The sequence below is a fragment of the Cebus imitator genome, unplaced genomic scaffold (assembly GCF_001604975.1).
Source record: "Cebus imitator isolate Cc_AM_T3 unplaced genomic scaffold, Cebus_imitator-1.0 Scaffold532, whole genome shotgun sequence".
Taxonomy (NCBI): Eukaryota; Metazoa; Chordata; class Mammalia; order Primates; family Cebidae; genus Cebus; species Cebus imitator.
The window spans coordinates 470,988-486,827 of NW_016107847.1; the positions used below are offsets into that span (position 1 = coordinate 470,988).

The window sequence follows — 15,840 nt, forward strand, 5'->3', positions numbered from 1 at the left end:
TAGAGTGAACTGGCAACCAACAGAATGGGAAAACATTTTTGCAATCTACCCATCTGACAAAGAGCAAATACCCAGATCCAGAATCTACAAAGAACTAAAACAGATTTACAAGGAAAAAAAAAAGCATTCAAAAGTGGACGAAGGCTATTAACAGACACTTTTCAAAAGAAGACACATATGAGGCCAAGAAACATATGAAAAGATGCTCATCATCACTGGTCATTTGAGAAATGCAAATGAAAACCACACTGAGATACCATCTCACGCCAGTTAGAATGATGATCATTAAAAAATCGGGAGACAACAGATGCTGGAGAGGATCTGGAGAAATAGGAACACTTTTACACTGTTGGTGGGAGTGTAAATTAGTTCAACCATTGTGGAAGACAGTGTGGCGATTCCTCAATGATCCATAACCAGAAACACCATTACACCCAGCAATCCCATTACTAGGTATATACCCAAAGGATTATAAATCATTCTATTATAAAGACACATGTACACGTATGTTCATTGTGGCACTGTTTACAATAGCAAGGACCTGGAACCAACTCAAATACCCATCGATGATAGACTGGGCAAGGAAAATGTGGCACATATACACCCTGGAATACTATACAGGCCTTAAAAGCAATGAATTCGTGTCCTTTGTAGGGATATGGATGAATCTGGAAACCATCATTCTCAGCAAACTGACACAAGAACAGAAAAGCAAACACCACATGTTCTCACTCATAGGTGGGTGTTGAACAATGAGAACACATGGACACAGTAAGGGAAGCATCACACACTGGGGTCTGTTGGTGGGTACTAGGGGAGGGACAGTGAGGGGGTAGGGAGTTGGGGAGGGATAACATGGAGAGAAATGCCAGATACAGATGACGGGGATGGAGGCAGCAAACTACACTGCCATGTATGTACCTATGCAACAATCCTGCATGTTCTGTACATGTACCCCAGAACCTAAAGTGCAATAAAATATATTTTAAAAAAAGAAAGGAAAATGAAAATATGTCTCCTTAACTGATTTGCCATATGCATTTCATATTTTCATGTGTTGTTTGTCAACTAAGATAGACATGCACTATTTGACTAATTATATTTCTCAACATAGCTTATACCCAAAAAATGGTAGTTGCCTTTTTGGACTTGTCCACATCCAGAAAGATTCTAATCCAAACCCAAGTAAGAATTTAAAAAGTTGTTATTTAATGCAGTAGGTTTACCTCCATATATAAACCATATATGCATATGCATCTATACAAATATGCACTGATAATGGGCTTATCTAATAGCATGAGGGATAAAAATAAATAGTGTTGCAGTATTAGAGGGAATAAATTATTTTACAAATTTACCCATTTTTGCCTTCCCCTCTAGAATGTAGTCTTGGAAGCAATTTGCGTCTGTCTTGCTCATTGCCATAGATTGTCTGACAATGTCTGGCATATAGGAGATATTCAGTAAACACTTATTGAATTGAATTCATGGGATCAAAACAAATTGCCTTTCATGGGTTCTAGGACTGTAAATGGAAAAAAAGAATCGGAGACACGTAGAAGGACCACCAACTTCCCTAAATTCCACTGGCTATTTTATTTCCTAATTGGAATCTAACTCCTGTAGTCATTGCACCTAGCAGCTTTGATGCTTTCTGATCAGCCTCTCATTCCTGTACCTCATGCAGACACAAGCTTGGGCTTCTTTGCAGTAGGTTAGGACAAAGGTTAACTTCTTCCTGGAACCTAGAAAAGGCTAATGAGCCCTGTGGAATAATATTTCTAAGTATTCACCATACTGGAATCAATATCAACATGCTGTCAGTGTGTGCATTAGCCCCACACTCAAACAAAGAACAGCCCTTAGAGCCCAATAATGACACTGGGCGTGGATAGCTGGGGATGAGCAAAATGATACAGAAATGACTATATTAACTCTTCTCAAACACAAGGCTTCCAGGATATTATACAAGACTGCCATTCTTGTAGCTTGTCAGAGTAGACAGAGTTTGGTTTCAGCCACTGATAAATTCAGCAAAATAAATCCTCTATTTATCTTCTTAACCTAAAAGATAGATTCAGATTACACTTTCCAGACTATGAGAGAAGTTTCTGCTTCTGTTCCGTTTGTATGCCCTGGTGTTGCCTGGGCATACAAACACCTTAAAGTTAACAAAGCACCACAAATATAGCTGGTAAGACAGGTATATAACAGAGCTGAATCATTACTGACTCGGGTAAAGACCTACTTTGAGTTCAAATCCATCACACCCACACTTACTGATATAACATTTTTCATACAGAGATTCTGCTACAAACTTAGGTTAGCAAGGGTAGTGGCAAAGGTCTAAGCATCAATTCTTCATTACTTAAATCTCTAGGTACAAAGTAAATATTCACATCTGATCAATATTCATGCTCATACTTACAGTGAAATCAATCTTAGTGTTGCAAATAAGATTTCATTCTACATGTGAAATCTGATTTTTCAATTAGAATGAGGAGGGGTGGGGTACATATGATAGAGTACTCATGACTGGTCTGTATGGTAGACACAGTTAAGATGTCATAAAACTGAGATGACTATGGGTAAGCATGTGTGCTGAATGGCCAGATTGCGTCGGTTTGGAATCCTGGCCCAATCACTTATTAACTATAACCTTAGCCAAATTTACTCTCCTGGCTAAGGACTGGTTTTTGCAAAATGTGAATAATAACGCCTAATCCTATAAAGTAAGACTATTACTCTCTACTTCATAATAATAAGGGCCAAATAAGATATACACAAAACTTACCTTAGTACCTGATACATAGTAAGAACTGAATAAATGATAGCTATGATTGTTATTATGATTATTATTTTTATCATCCCCCCCCCCACTGTGGCCTAGTTATCGACAAAGAATTGACTTCTTTGTAACTTTGTGACTTATTTATAAAAGCCATAACCAAAAGTATAGAGGACATTAACTTCTTGTGAGGCTTCCATGGCCTAAACTTGATCCAATCAACATGGTCTTGATCTATCATTACTGTGAAACATAATTCTTTACATTGTAGAAAGTTTCAGTGAGGCACCAATATATACGGCCATAGAGAAATCTCTCCCTTCCCCTACACACACACACACACACACACACACACACACACACACACACACACACACACACACACATACCATCCACCCCTTGGGGATATATTAAAACTCAGACAACTGAAATAGCCTTAGCCAGTAATTAAGACATGCAGCTAATCAGAGAGCAGTGCAGGCTGTGGCCCTCTGCAAAGAAATGAAGAAACAGAGCATTAGGATGACAGCTCCCATTACCAGGGCTTTGTTCTCCTGGAGCAAAAAGAGCACAAAAGCATAAAGTTGGAGAACTGTAATTGCATTTTGAACATTTGCAGAGGGGAGAAATTACAGGCTTGTCTGAACTGGGAGGATGTTCCACTAGATAACTGCGTCAGTCCACACCCACCAGCGCCCTTCCCCACCCTCAAAGCATGACTCCACTTTTTCTAACACTGCCCTTAAGGAATCTAGCTTTTGTAACTTCCAGTAATTGGACAAATCATCCATGATGAAGCAGCTGAGAGCACTTTAGACAAAAGAGACAAGAATTAAGCAAATAGAAAACTCATTAAAATGCTGCCTTTTGCTTTTTTTTAACTCCTAGAAATTCATGTTACTAAACAAGTCTTTCTTCATGGCTTTTCTTCAGAAATAATAATTTAAGAGAATTCTAAAAGGCACTAAGTTATTTTCTCCAGATTTATAATCTAGCTACAAGATACTTTCCCTTCCCCCATCACCATCTAGCACTCTTCCTTGTCACCTTAGAGCTTCTGACTTAGATGCGTTCATACCCAGCAGTCCCAGCAGAGCTTTCTGCTCACATTATATGACATAAAAAAGCAGGCAATGAACAATTCATGCTCCTAAGTGCTTGTGATAAAGCGAGGCTGAGCTGACCTCTCCCATCCTATACAGCTGCATGTGAGAAACATAAGCTTACAGGACTGAAGGTAGCAAGCATGTGCGTGATATGGTATAAACAAGCAAATTAAAATCTGAGGCCTTTCCTCTGGCTGGTGCCTAATATGCTCAACTCTGTGAAAAAAAAAAAATTACTCCAAGCTAGCTAAAGGTATTGCTTTTCTTCTTTAGCCTCAATAAACAGACTAAAAGAAGAGGAATTCAATGGTTGCCATTCTTTCCTGTAAGACTTTTTGAGTAAAAACTATCAATTTGGCAGCACTAAGCCACCAGACCACTCCCTGATTCTAAGTGGACATATTGATCAATTGAACTGACATGTGCCTCCTCCTTTCTCTCCCCTAGTAGCAATCAGCTGCACCAGGGAAATCCATTTCATTTCCCAAAACAAAAGGCAACATATTGGTCCTTATCTGACACCATCAGACTACATTTTTTAGAAAAAAATAATAATAGTGAAGATGCCTAAAAACAGAGCTAGGAGTTGAAATGAAAATGATACATGTTTATCTAGAGTTTTGGAATTGAGTTGAGGTTATGACTGAGTCCAGAGATCTGTATTTCCTACAACCACTGAGGACCCTGACATTTATTTATCATACCAGATTTTTGTTAAAGTTAAGCAAGGCATGGCAACACCACTGTCACTTCAGAGGCTCTCCCCAGGGTTACCCTTCACTGCAACTGCCGCAGAGAGGAGACTTGTTCCTTTCTCAGTTACAAGTCAGCCTGCAAACAACTCCTGCTATTTCAGAGACTAGCTAGAGATGGAAAAATATGTGTCGGTCTTTCAACTAACTGTGAAAGACATGGGTTGAAGAACTACCATATAAATCAAAAGGCTCAAATAATTTCATTTGGTTTTGGTCTTTCTGCTTTTAATAAATTCTGTCTTGAATATGCAAGAGATCCTCTTTCACATCAGGATTATGTCAAATGCTTATTCAGCATTTGTTCCTTGCCATGAAGAAACTGAAACCCAACCGAGGTAAATACTGACTTTCATACTGCAAATCACTGAATATTTCATAACTCACAAGAGCAAAGAGGAGGCCAATTAGCTCTGCCTCCCGAAAAGAAATCTATATTTTTACAATGCTTAAATACTGTTAACTACTCCTTTTAAAGCTTATTTGGGGTTTTGCAATTGAAAATCATCTTATGCTTATGAAAAATTCTGTAAGAACACTTAAAAATACAGACAGAGCTGGAGCAAGAATAATTCTACATATTTTAATTCCTATATGACTCTTACAGGCCTTTGTCTTAACCCGGCAGGCTGAAAAACAGATTTAGGTAAAACAGCCCTTCTTCCCCCAGTCCATTTTAAGCAGAGACAACATCCCCCAATCTCCGCCTTAGCAGACACCGACTAACCAACAAAACAGCCATGCAATTAAGGCCTAGACATTTAACACTCACCATTTCCTGATCCCACCGTCTTCTTTTGATGTTTACAGCACATCTGTAGGATGCAATACTAGGAGATGCCTTGTTTGACCTGCTGCATGATGCTGTGACATCAGTTCAGATGATGCAGCTCATTATGGGAAAGACTGCTGTTGCTATGGCAACTGGGATGTGCTAGGAATCCTTGCTGCATTTCCAGTGGAGGCTGAGACAATACGGAAGCCCTGCAAGAAACAGACGATATGCAAAATTTAGACCAAAGGAAGAGGATTCCTCATTGGACTAAAATCCATAGGTTTAAAAGGGATTTCCCTGAAAGCATTTTGGGAAAAATAAAAATTATCTCCCCCTTTGTTGTTACACATTTAGAAAAAAAGGTGGGAGGAGAAAATAGAATTAGTACTAAGCAAATAAAAACTCAAATGTATAATGTTTCCTTTTTAGACAATTTGATCACTTTTTCTTCCCTGGTCAGCACTGGGATAGCTTTTTTAAAGTTATTAAAAAGAATTTTTGCTCATCTGTCAAACACCAAAAGAAAAAAATAGCAAGCACAAAAATATTTTAAAATGGAATATAAACAGCTGACCAAGTGACTCTCACTCTCAAGTAAACGCGTTTTCATTCTCAAAACATGGGCAAACCCTTGGCCAGCAAAGTCTGTCCTGATCATTTTCCCTGATGAACACCAACCCACAGAACCTTCTCATACAAAGTAATCTCAGCTTTCACCTGGCTATCAGATAGGCAGCAAAGGAAAGTTTGGAATCTAGAGAGGCATACCATATCCCCCTCAACTTCTAGTGACCCTTCCTTTGGCCTACAGGGAACCCCTCCCTCTCATGGCCAAAATTTATGTGAGTCTTTTCTGGCGTTGGAACAAGTAGCAAACCTGCTAGAAACTAAGTCACTGGCATTCCAAACATTGGGGTCTGTTTTCTTCTTTTCCGAGCAATAAAACTGCCTACCACATAGATTATTTGTACCCCTCTCTGCCCTCAAAAGCTGGAACTGTGTGAAAAGCCACATTTAAACAAGACACAGTAAGGTATTTCTTCGGTTGGTAAAAGAAAAGCAAATCTAAAGCAATCACTTCTTTCCAGTCTTGAGCAGAAACAAATGTCATGTGGTGAGAACTAGGGGGAAGGAGACATGGACAGAGTGCCCCATGTTTTGCATATTTAATATTTGCATTCCACTGATAGAGAAAAATAGAATCAAGCTGACCTATATCCACTCTATCTTCACAACTCTGAAAAAGAACAACATTACAAAAACTTAAATATAATGAGACAATTATGTTGTCTCCTGCTTGAGATTTTAAAATGGCACTGTTCGCCACCAGCATAGGGAGTGCGGGATAGAGTGGCAGAAGGAATTCAGGCAGTGTCTCTGTAAATAGGGGCTAATAAAATGCCTGAGAAGTGCCAAGATCCCAGCAGGGTGCACCATCAGCCTCTCACAGAGCAGCCCTGCCCTAGATGGGAAGACAGGCTTGTTCTTGCTTCACCTAGAGGGAATTAAGAGACCAAAAGCAGGAGGTGAATCTGCCTGCCTATGTCCTTAGTGGCATCAGCAGAGCCTGACTCCCCTCCCTTTATCTGAGACCTCAGATCACATGCCACACACAAGGAGAGAAGTAGTAGGCAGCTACCCCAGCACAAAGAGCACTGATCAGAGAGTCAGGAAACTCAACTATAAATGCCAGGTCCTCCTAGAGTATCTGTGTGATGTCAGGCCAATTGATAAACTTCCTTGGGCCTCCAGTTTTTCATCTGAGAAGTGATTGATTTAGCTAATAGCCATAGTTTTCAGTTTTTTCACTAGTAGTATAACCCTTTCTTTTAACTATACATATCAAAGCTGGACTGCCTTGGTTGAGGCGAGATAAAAAGCCCAGAGTCAAGACTGATGAGCCCTTCTCAACCACTGCCTCCAACCTAATTTGTTATAAGCTGCCTTTTTAAGGTATCTTGAAGAACCTCTCAGCCCCTGGAGAAGATAAAGAGACATGGATCTACTATAGAACAATATTAATCTTTCCAGAGCTGAAATTCACATGCTATAAAGAAGAGAGGACAGAGTAGGAGCAGACGTTCCAGATTTGAATATGGCTTCTCAAGATGGTAAGAATCTTAATATTCTTTGCCAGAAGTAAATCAATCGTTTGGTGGAAAAAAATGGATGGCTCATCAAACCTGAGGCCAGATCAAACTTTAACAACCTGAACTAGCTAAATTGCTGGCCCACAAAATAGCATTCACTAATGAAACGGAAGGAGTAGTGGAAATCATCACTTCCAAAGGTGGCTAAGACCAAGTGTCTCTTCATATTTTCCTGCAGCTAGCTGGATTCAAAGAATCCAGTGGAACTCTGAAGCCCAGAAAGATAATGGCCACACATTGTGGATGGAACCTGGGTCCCTGAATGGAACTCAACCATCCTCTCCCAACCACCCACTGACCTACAGTGGGCCGCAATGAGTGAGAACAAACGATCACTGAGATTTAGGGGTAGTTTATTCTGAATAAATTATTTATTTGTAGATAAAATTATAACAATTTAGTAAAATATAAATTTTCTAACAAGATTATATTATATATCATTATTTATGATAAACTGACAATGTTAAAAACAAGTTCCTTTATTGCAGGCTTTTTTTTAAATTTTATTTTACTTTAAGTTCTGGGATACATGTGCAGAACATGCAGGTTTGTTACATAGGTATACATGTGCCATGGTGGTTTGCTGCACCTATCAACCTGTCATCCAGGTTTTAAGCCCTGCATGAATTAGCTATCTGTGCTAATGCTCTTCCTCCTCTTGCCCCTGACCCACTGACAGGCCCCAGTGTGTGATGTTCCCCTCCTTGTGTCCATTTGTTCTCACTGTTCAACTCCCATTTATGAGTGAGAACATGTGGTATTTGGTTTTCTATTCCTGTGTTAATTTGATGAGAAAAATGGCTTCCAGCTTCATTCTCTTTTAAGGCTGTATAGTATTCCATGGTGTATACGTGCCACATTTTCTTTATCTAGGCTATCATTGATGGGTATTTGGGTGGGTTCCAAGTCTTTGTTATTGTAAATAGTGCTGCAATAAACATATGTGTGCATGTGTCTTTATAGCAGAATGATTTATAATCCTTTGGATACATATCTAGTAATGGGATTGCTAAGTAAAATGTTATTTCTGGTTCTCCATCCTTGAGGAATCGCCACACTGTCTTCCACAATGGAACTAATTTACACTCCCACCAACAGTGTAAAGCATTCCTATTTCTCCACAGCCTTGCCAACATCTGTTGTTTCCTGACTTTTTAACAATTGCCATTCTAACTGGTGTGAGGTGGTATCTCATTGCAGTTTTGATTTGCACTTCTCTAATGACCAGTGATGATGAGCACTTTTTCATATGTTTGTTGGCTACATAAATGTCTTCTTTTGAGAAGTGTCTGTTCATATCCTTTGCCCTCTATTAGATGGGATTGTTTTATTCTTATGAATTTGTGTAAGTTCCTTATAGATTCTGGATATTAGACCTTTGTCAGATGAGTAGACTGCAAAAATTTTCTCCCATTCTGTAGGTTGCCTGTTCACTCTGATGGTAGTTTCTTTTGCTGTGCAGAACCTCTTTAGTTTGATTAGATCCCATTTGTCAATTCTGCCTTTTACCAAAAGCAATTTGGCAATTGCTTTTGATGTTTTAGTAATGAAGTCTTCACCCATGCCTATGTCCTGAATGGTATTGCCTAGGTTTTCTTCTAGGTTATGGTTTTGGATTTACATTTAAGTCCTTAATCCAACCTGAGTCAATTTTTGTATAAGGTGTAAGGAAGGGGTCCAGTTTCTGTTTTCTGCATATGGCTAGCCAGTTTTCCCAGCACCATTTATTAAATAGACTCTAGATTTTCTAAGAGTTTTCAATCTGATAATATGCATTGAGACTCTCCTGTAGAAATATAGTATGCGGTATTTTCCTAATTTATATGTAACCACAGAATCCTTTTCTCATGGACTTATGTTCCATTGGCTGTCCATCTACAGCATAGTAAATATGACTCTAAACAGCAATGAGCTAAAACACCACTAAACCTCCATTCAGCCTAGGGCTGCAGAAGAAGGAAAAAAAATAAAACTTCTCTCACCTTTAGCACACAACTCAGTCTGTCTCCAATCTTTCTCTGCCATCCTGAACTGATAAGACAGAAATTTGGTAGTATCATTTGCAGACAGCAACATTTATAGAAATGTTTCCTCCTGGCTATTTTTTTTCTATTTGTAAGTAAGTGTTGGCTATAGTTTGAGTGTTCCCTCCAAAATTCATGGTTTTTTGTTTTGTTTTGTTTTTCTTTCTGGGTGTTTTTTTTTTAAAGAGATAGTATGTCGATATGCTGCCCAGGCTGAATTCAAACTCCTGAGCTCAATCAATCCTTCTGCCTCAGCTTCCCAAGTAGCTGAAATTATAGGCTCATGCTGAAACTTAATTGCTATTGTGATTATATTAAGAGGTAGGGCCCTCGTGAATAGACTATTACCACTATCTTAGGAGTAAGTTAGTGACTGCAGGAGTTCAGCTCCCTTTTTCCATCTCCTGCCCTCTCACCTTCTCTCACCATGTGATGTCTTCCACAATGTTATAATTTAGCAAGAAGGTCCTCACAAGATGCAACCCCTTGATCTTGGGGTTCAGAACTCCATAACTGTTAGCCAAATAAACTTCTATTGCTTATAGGTTACCAAGTCTTAGATACTGCTATAGCAGCAAAATATAAACTAAGACAAAGTTGTATCCCAAATTCTTATGATTCCAAAAGCATATTAGTATTATATTTAAATCATCAGTTCATGATGTAAACATACATCTTGTGTTTGCATGTTAGGGTTTTAAAAAATCTTAAAGCCATTCCTGAAAACACAGCAGGCCTGTATCTCCTGGTACACAATGAGAAAATGTATAGATCTGAGGAATGTGTTAGTTAAGGAAGTACTAATAGATTTCACAGCTAAGCCCCCAAATTACTCTGGCTAAATATAATTGAGTATGCCTTATTTATTTCAACTTTAACTGAATACTCCTGACTGCAGATGACCTCTCTTGATGTTTCACCTTCTTCTAATGTCTTAGATTCTTGGGCATCGGTTGACCAGTTGAGGAAAGATGGGAGATAGTACAGAAGAGGTTTTCAGGGACTAGGTCTGGAAGTCCCTTTTTTTACTTTCACCTCCACATTCTCCTGATTAGAACTTTGTCAAATGGCCACATCTATTGCAAGATAAGCTGGAAAACAGAGTTCAGCTTTGTGCCCTGAGAGAAAAGGAAACAGCTAAAATGCATAGTTCTCCAGTTCTGCCACATCATGAGATCAGGAATCTGATCCTTGCTTCAGGCTGCATTTTACATATGTGTCTGCAATACCTTCAGTGAGTCTTCTTGAGCTCAACTGAACATTCAGGTGTATGAGACTACCACAGTCAATATTTGGCACCAGCCTACTCAGAGAGTTTGCCAACAGAGCAGCATCAGGCATTCCTCTTCTCTGGAGTTTTGCAGTAATCCATGGAACCATCTATACAGTGTCCAAGGCTATTCTATCTGGCCCCCAAGTGACAGTTCAAGAACAGATGTAAAAACACATTAGGCAAGTTCAAGAGCAACCAGTCTTGAAAGCCTCATTCCTAACAGGAACCAACGTCTTTGTAACAACTTCATAGGCATAACTTCCAAGGTCCCTCCAAGAGACACCCCTGGTTACAAGAGTCACTGCACTCAGAGAAGCCCAAAGCTACAGCTTCCTCTTAGAATTTATAGTTATCTCAAACTAGCTACTAAGGAGGGCTTACTCCTCATCTCCCATTTCAGATGTAACCAGGGAATACAATGAATGACAGAGTGAAAAAACAGCCCCTCTTGGAGAGCAGAGTCAGGGCCAGACCAGGTAAATTTCCCTTCTCCAAGGCAGTCATTTTCATTAACCAATGGTCATTTTTACCCTAACCAATTTTACCTCAACATGATTGGCATTTTACTGTTTTCAAGGAAACAGAGCTACAGAGTTAACCAAAGGCCAAAATCTTATGCAGAAGGAGAAAGAGTTTAGTGAATCCTCTACCAACAGTGCCCAATTCTGGCTTTAAAAAAGACCTTCATTCGGGAGGAAGGCAGCAAATCACACTGCCATGTGTGTACCTATGCAACAATCTTGTATATTCTTCACATGTACCCCAAAACCTAAAATGCAATTTAAAAAAAAGACCTTCATTCACAAAATAGAAAACTATTCAAACACTCTAACCACATGCCTATATGATCATACACCCATGATGACAGCGGATGCTGCTTCAATCAGTATACTTTCTATACTTTCTGAGAGATTTGGAGGCCAACAGTATTTGGACATCAGATATTTAGGCACAGTGCACATGTGTGGCTGCTATTGGTGAATGCTCAGCATCCCTCTGCTTTATGTAGGTAACCATGAAAAGCAGAAATTATTGCCTGATGATTGTTAATTACTGGCAATCAGAACAAAACCTGTGGCTGTAATAATGGTATATAAATTCAATTATTTTGTTACCTAATGTTTGCATTTATTATTTCCTCTTAGATATCACCTTTTCTACATTCAAACTTATATGCTTTGGGTGGGAATCTAACCTAAGGAATGGAGTATGTGACCCAGTCAGTCTTAAGCTAATCAGTTTATTATATTCCCCTGACCCACAGAAATTAGTTCAGAGGTGTACATGGGATTCCATTGAAGCCACTGAGATGCAGTGAAATATTTTACTGAAAATCACTATTGGCTCCTGATTTTGAACAGGAAAGGATGTTAAGTCTGAAGTTGCTTACCCTTTTATTTTCTTTCTCTTTTTCTTTTCTTTTCTTTTTTTTTTTTTTTTTTTTTTTTTTTTTTTTTTTTTTTTTTTTTTTTTTTTTTTTTTTTTTGGAGACAGAGTTTCACTCTTGTTGCCCAGGCTGGAGTGCAAAGGCACAATCTCGGCTCACGGCAACTTCTGCCTTTCGAGTTCAAGCGATTCTCCTGCCTCAACCCTCCAAGTAGCTGGGATTACAGACATGCACCATCACGTCCGGCTAATTTTGTATTTTTTAGTAGAGATGGGGTTTCTCCATGTTGGTCAGGCTGGTCTCAAACTCCCAACTTCCGGTGATCCACCTCCCAAAGTGCCGGGATTACAGGCATGAACTACCACACCCGGCACTCATCCCTTTTATATTCACGAATGAAGAACCTGTCTAAGAGTAAAGCGAATACAATGAGAAGAGCAGAGCTGAGTTGAGAGAAAATAATACTTTTCTCTCACCACTTGCGCCAGAAATCAACCTTATTCTGGTTCTGTTGGCTATGAGTCCAAAAGTCCCTGTTTCTGCTTAATGCAGTATATGGCTTGGAGGTTAAATAATAGTAAACAGAGGCCTAACTGATCCATAAAGTCATCTGAGAAATTGTGTAATGTATAAGTAGGCACCAGGAGCACGCAGCTTCTTAGGAAGGGAAAAGAAAAGCTCTTAGGTCCCAGGAGAGTTCACACCCTCAGAGGTGAGACCCCTTCAAAGGGTTAGGTTCAGGGCCAGAACAGGTAAGGCCTTCTCACAAGGAAGATTCAGGACATTACTCCTTTACTCCCAAACATTTCCAAATTCTTCACAGTGACCACCATCTCAATGAGCTTGAGCTCCATTCCTCTCCTTTCCCAGGCAAAATTCCCATCAGCAAAGACGAAAACCTCAACAACCTGAGCGAGGGTAGATCAGATCTTAAATCAACATTAGATTTGGAATCTGAAGTGGATTTTGGGGTGATTCTGCCCACAGAAACTTGCTCTAACCAGTTCAAAGATTTCCCTGATGTCCTTCTGATTTCAAGATTTTCTCTTGTCTGACTTTATAGAACTTTATAGTGCTTCTGTTTGTTTGTTTTTGTTTTTGTTTTGTTGTTTTGAGACAGGATCTCACTCTGTTGCCCAGGCTGAAGTGCAGTGTCGCAATCACACTTCACTGCAGCCTCAACCTCCTAGACTCAGGTGATCCTCCCACCTCAGCTTCCTGAGTAGCTGAGACTATAAGTGCAGCAGCATGCTCAGCTAATTTTTGTATTTTTTGGAGAGCAGGGTTTCACCATGTTGGCCAAGCTGGTCTTTAACTCTCAGGCTTACGCAAATCTGCCTACCTTGGCCTCCCAAAGTGCTGGGATTACAGGCATGAGGCACCACACCTGGCCAACCAGTGTTTTGCTGTTTCATTTTGATTTTAACTCCAAACACAAACATTTGACCTGAAACCAAGTGGCTTTAATGTGTAAATGGAAACATAACTGTGCTGCTTTATACAGGCAAAGGAAAACACTGAGGATGAACATATTAGGTAGGAGTTTACAAGCTGTTTGAACCCTGCACTGGGACTTTTCTGTTTTAGCATTTGATGTTTTCATAGTTCTTAATCTTGTCTACTCAAGTAGGCAGCTTTTTATGGTACTTCTATTTTGGTCACACTCCTAGGCATAAGTAATTTCTTAGTAAGTCCTTCTTAATTCTTAATTTTTTTGATAAAAATAACATTCTTTCCATTCCAGGCAATGATAAACTTCCTACAAGTTTTCTCTTTATCACCCTAGTGTTTGAAATGTTGTAAGATTCTACTGAGGTTTACATGTGTAAATCTTTATCCCTTCCTTTGCTGCCTGAATGCAATTTGCTACTGAAAAGATCAGACCTAAAATTACAAAGAGAGTCAGCAAGAAAACACCTACCATGTGTCATCAGAGTTCTTATTTGCAGGAAATAAAGTAGTGCTCATGAAACCTGTTTTCAAGTTATTTACAACTGTCTTTTAACTAATAGCAATTTCAGGCCACAAGTTCTTTTAATTTAATCTCTGCCCTTTACCCAAGAAAATAATATTAATAATCAATCCTCATTTACAAATATTCTCCCAGGATAAACATAATACATTCTAGAAAAATGGAAATTTCCAAGATAATTTTAAAGTTGTTCATTTTTCTAAGGAAAAGAAGCTAATGATATCATGCTTACAAGGTAAAAAATCCTTCAGTAAATAATATATTAAAGGGTACACTATAACAAAATCACAACAGCTCTAACAAAAAAGATTTATTTATGGGGTAGAAACATTTTCTTTAGTGAATAATTCACTAAAATATAATAATTCACTAAAAAGTGTATTTGACAAATACACTCTTAAAAATCAGCTGTATAAAGTGTAGGATTATACAGCATTCACAGGTCTTTCTATTTGCTAGGATTCTAAGAAACAAACAAGAGCTGAAACCCTATATCCTATTATAGTATCAACTTCCTTTTACCTCTAGCTGAGCCTTTACATCAGCCTGCCTTGTATTCCACTAAACAGACGTTTGTCTGTCATAGAAACAACTTCAAACTCCTTTGGGTCAAGGACTATGTCTTCCATAGTAGCATAGGTTGTGTAGCAAGCACCTGTTGGGTACCTTGTCTGGTAAATGCTTTTTATCTCAGTTTGTCAAACTCAGCAACTTAATCCTCCTTCCCATTCTCCAACCCCTGGCCAATTAAAGACATGCAACGAAAAATTCCACAACCGGCCAGGCAGAGTGGCTCATGCCTGTAATCCCAGCACTTTAGGAGGCCAGGGCGGGTGGATCACCTGAGGTCAGGTGTTTGAGACCAGCCTGACCAACATGATGAAACCCCATCTCTACTAAAAATATAAAAATTAGCTGGGCATTGTGGCACATACCTGTAATCCCAGCTACTTGGGAGGCTGAGGCAGGAAAATTGCTTGAACCCAGGAGGCAGAGATTGCAGTAAGCTGAGGTCATGCCACTGCACTCTAGCCTGGGCAACAGAGCAAGATTCTGTCTCAAAAAAAAAAAAATTCCAAAACCAACAGTCAAACGTAAACATGTGTGCATATAAACACACACACATACACATACAGATTTAAAAACATAGGTGAGAATGAAATTTTGCATATAATATGAATCTTTCCTTCTTATACTAGTCAATGACATCATTTTATATTTATTTACTAATTTACTACTGAAATAAACATTCTATCAATGTATTTATTATGAAAACATTTCATAATACAAAATATTGCTTCATAGAATTCTTCTGAATTAGATTACACACACACAAGCATAAAAGTAAATACATAATATTCATAAGTATACATGTCACAAAAAGAACACATACAATAACATATACATTGAGATATAAAAAGAACAAAATCAAGTAATAAAATCATTGCTTTACTCAGTTCTCTGTTAATAGTGCTTACTTACCCAGCTCTTTTTTGGAAGTTGGCCAAAGAGATCAACTTTTTCCCAACAATATAAGATGAAAACAATTCAGGACCTGTTTTATTGGCACGTTGACTTGGCTTAATGTCTTTCTTCCTTTTTTTTTTTTTTTT

At 38.8% G+C, this 15,840-nt stretch overlaps 1 long non-coding RNA gene across 1 annotated transcript in view; it reads right to left on the reverse strand.

Moving 5' to 3' along the window:
- The window catches only part of LOC108293328, a 269,698-nt gene that overhangs the window by 138,003 nt on the left and 115,855 nt on the right, over positions 1–15,840 (reverse strand). The window contains exon 2 of the long non-coding RNA XR_001820643.2: positions 5,419–5,630. This is a non-coding gene — a long non-coding RNA (uncharacterized LOC108293328). The remainder of the gene's footprint in view (positions 1–5,418; positions 5,631–15,840) is intronic.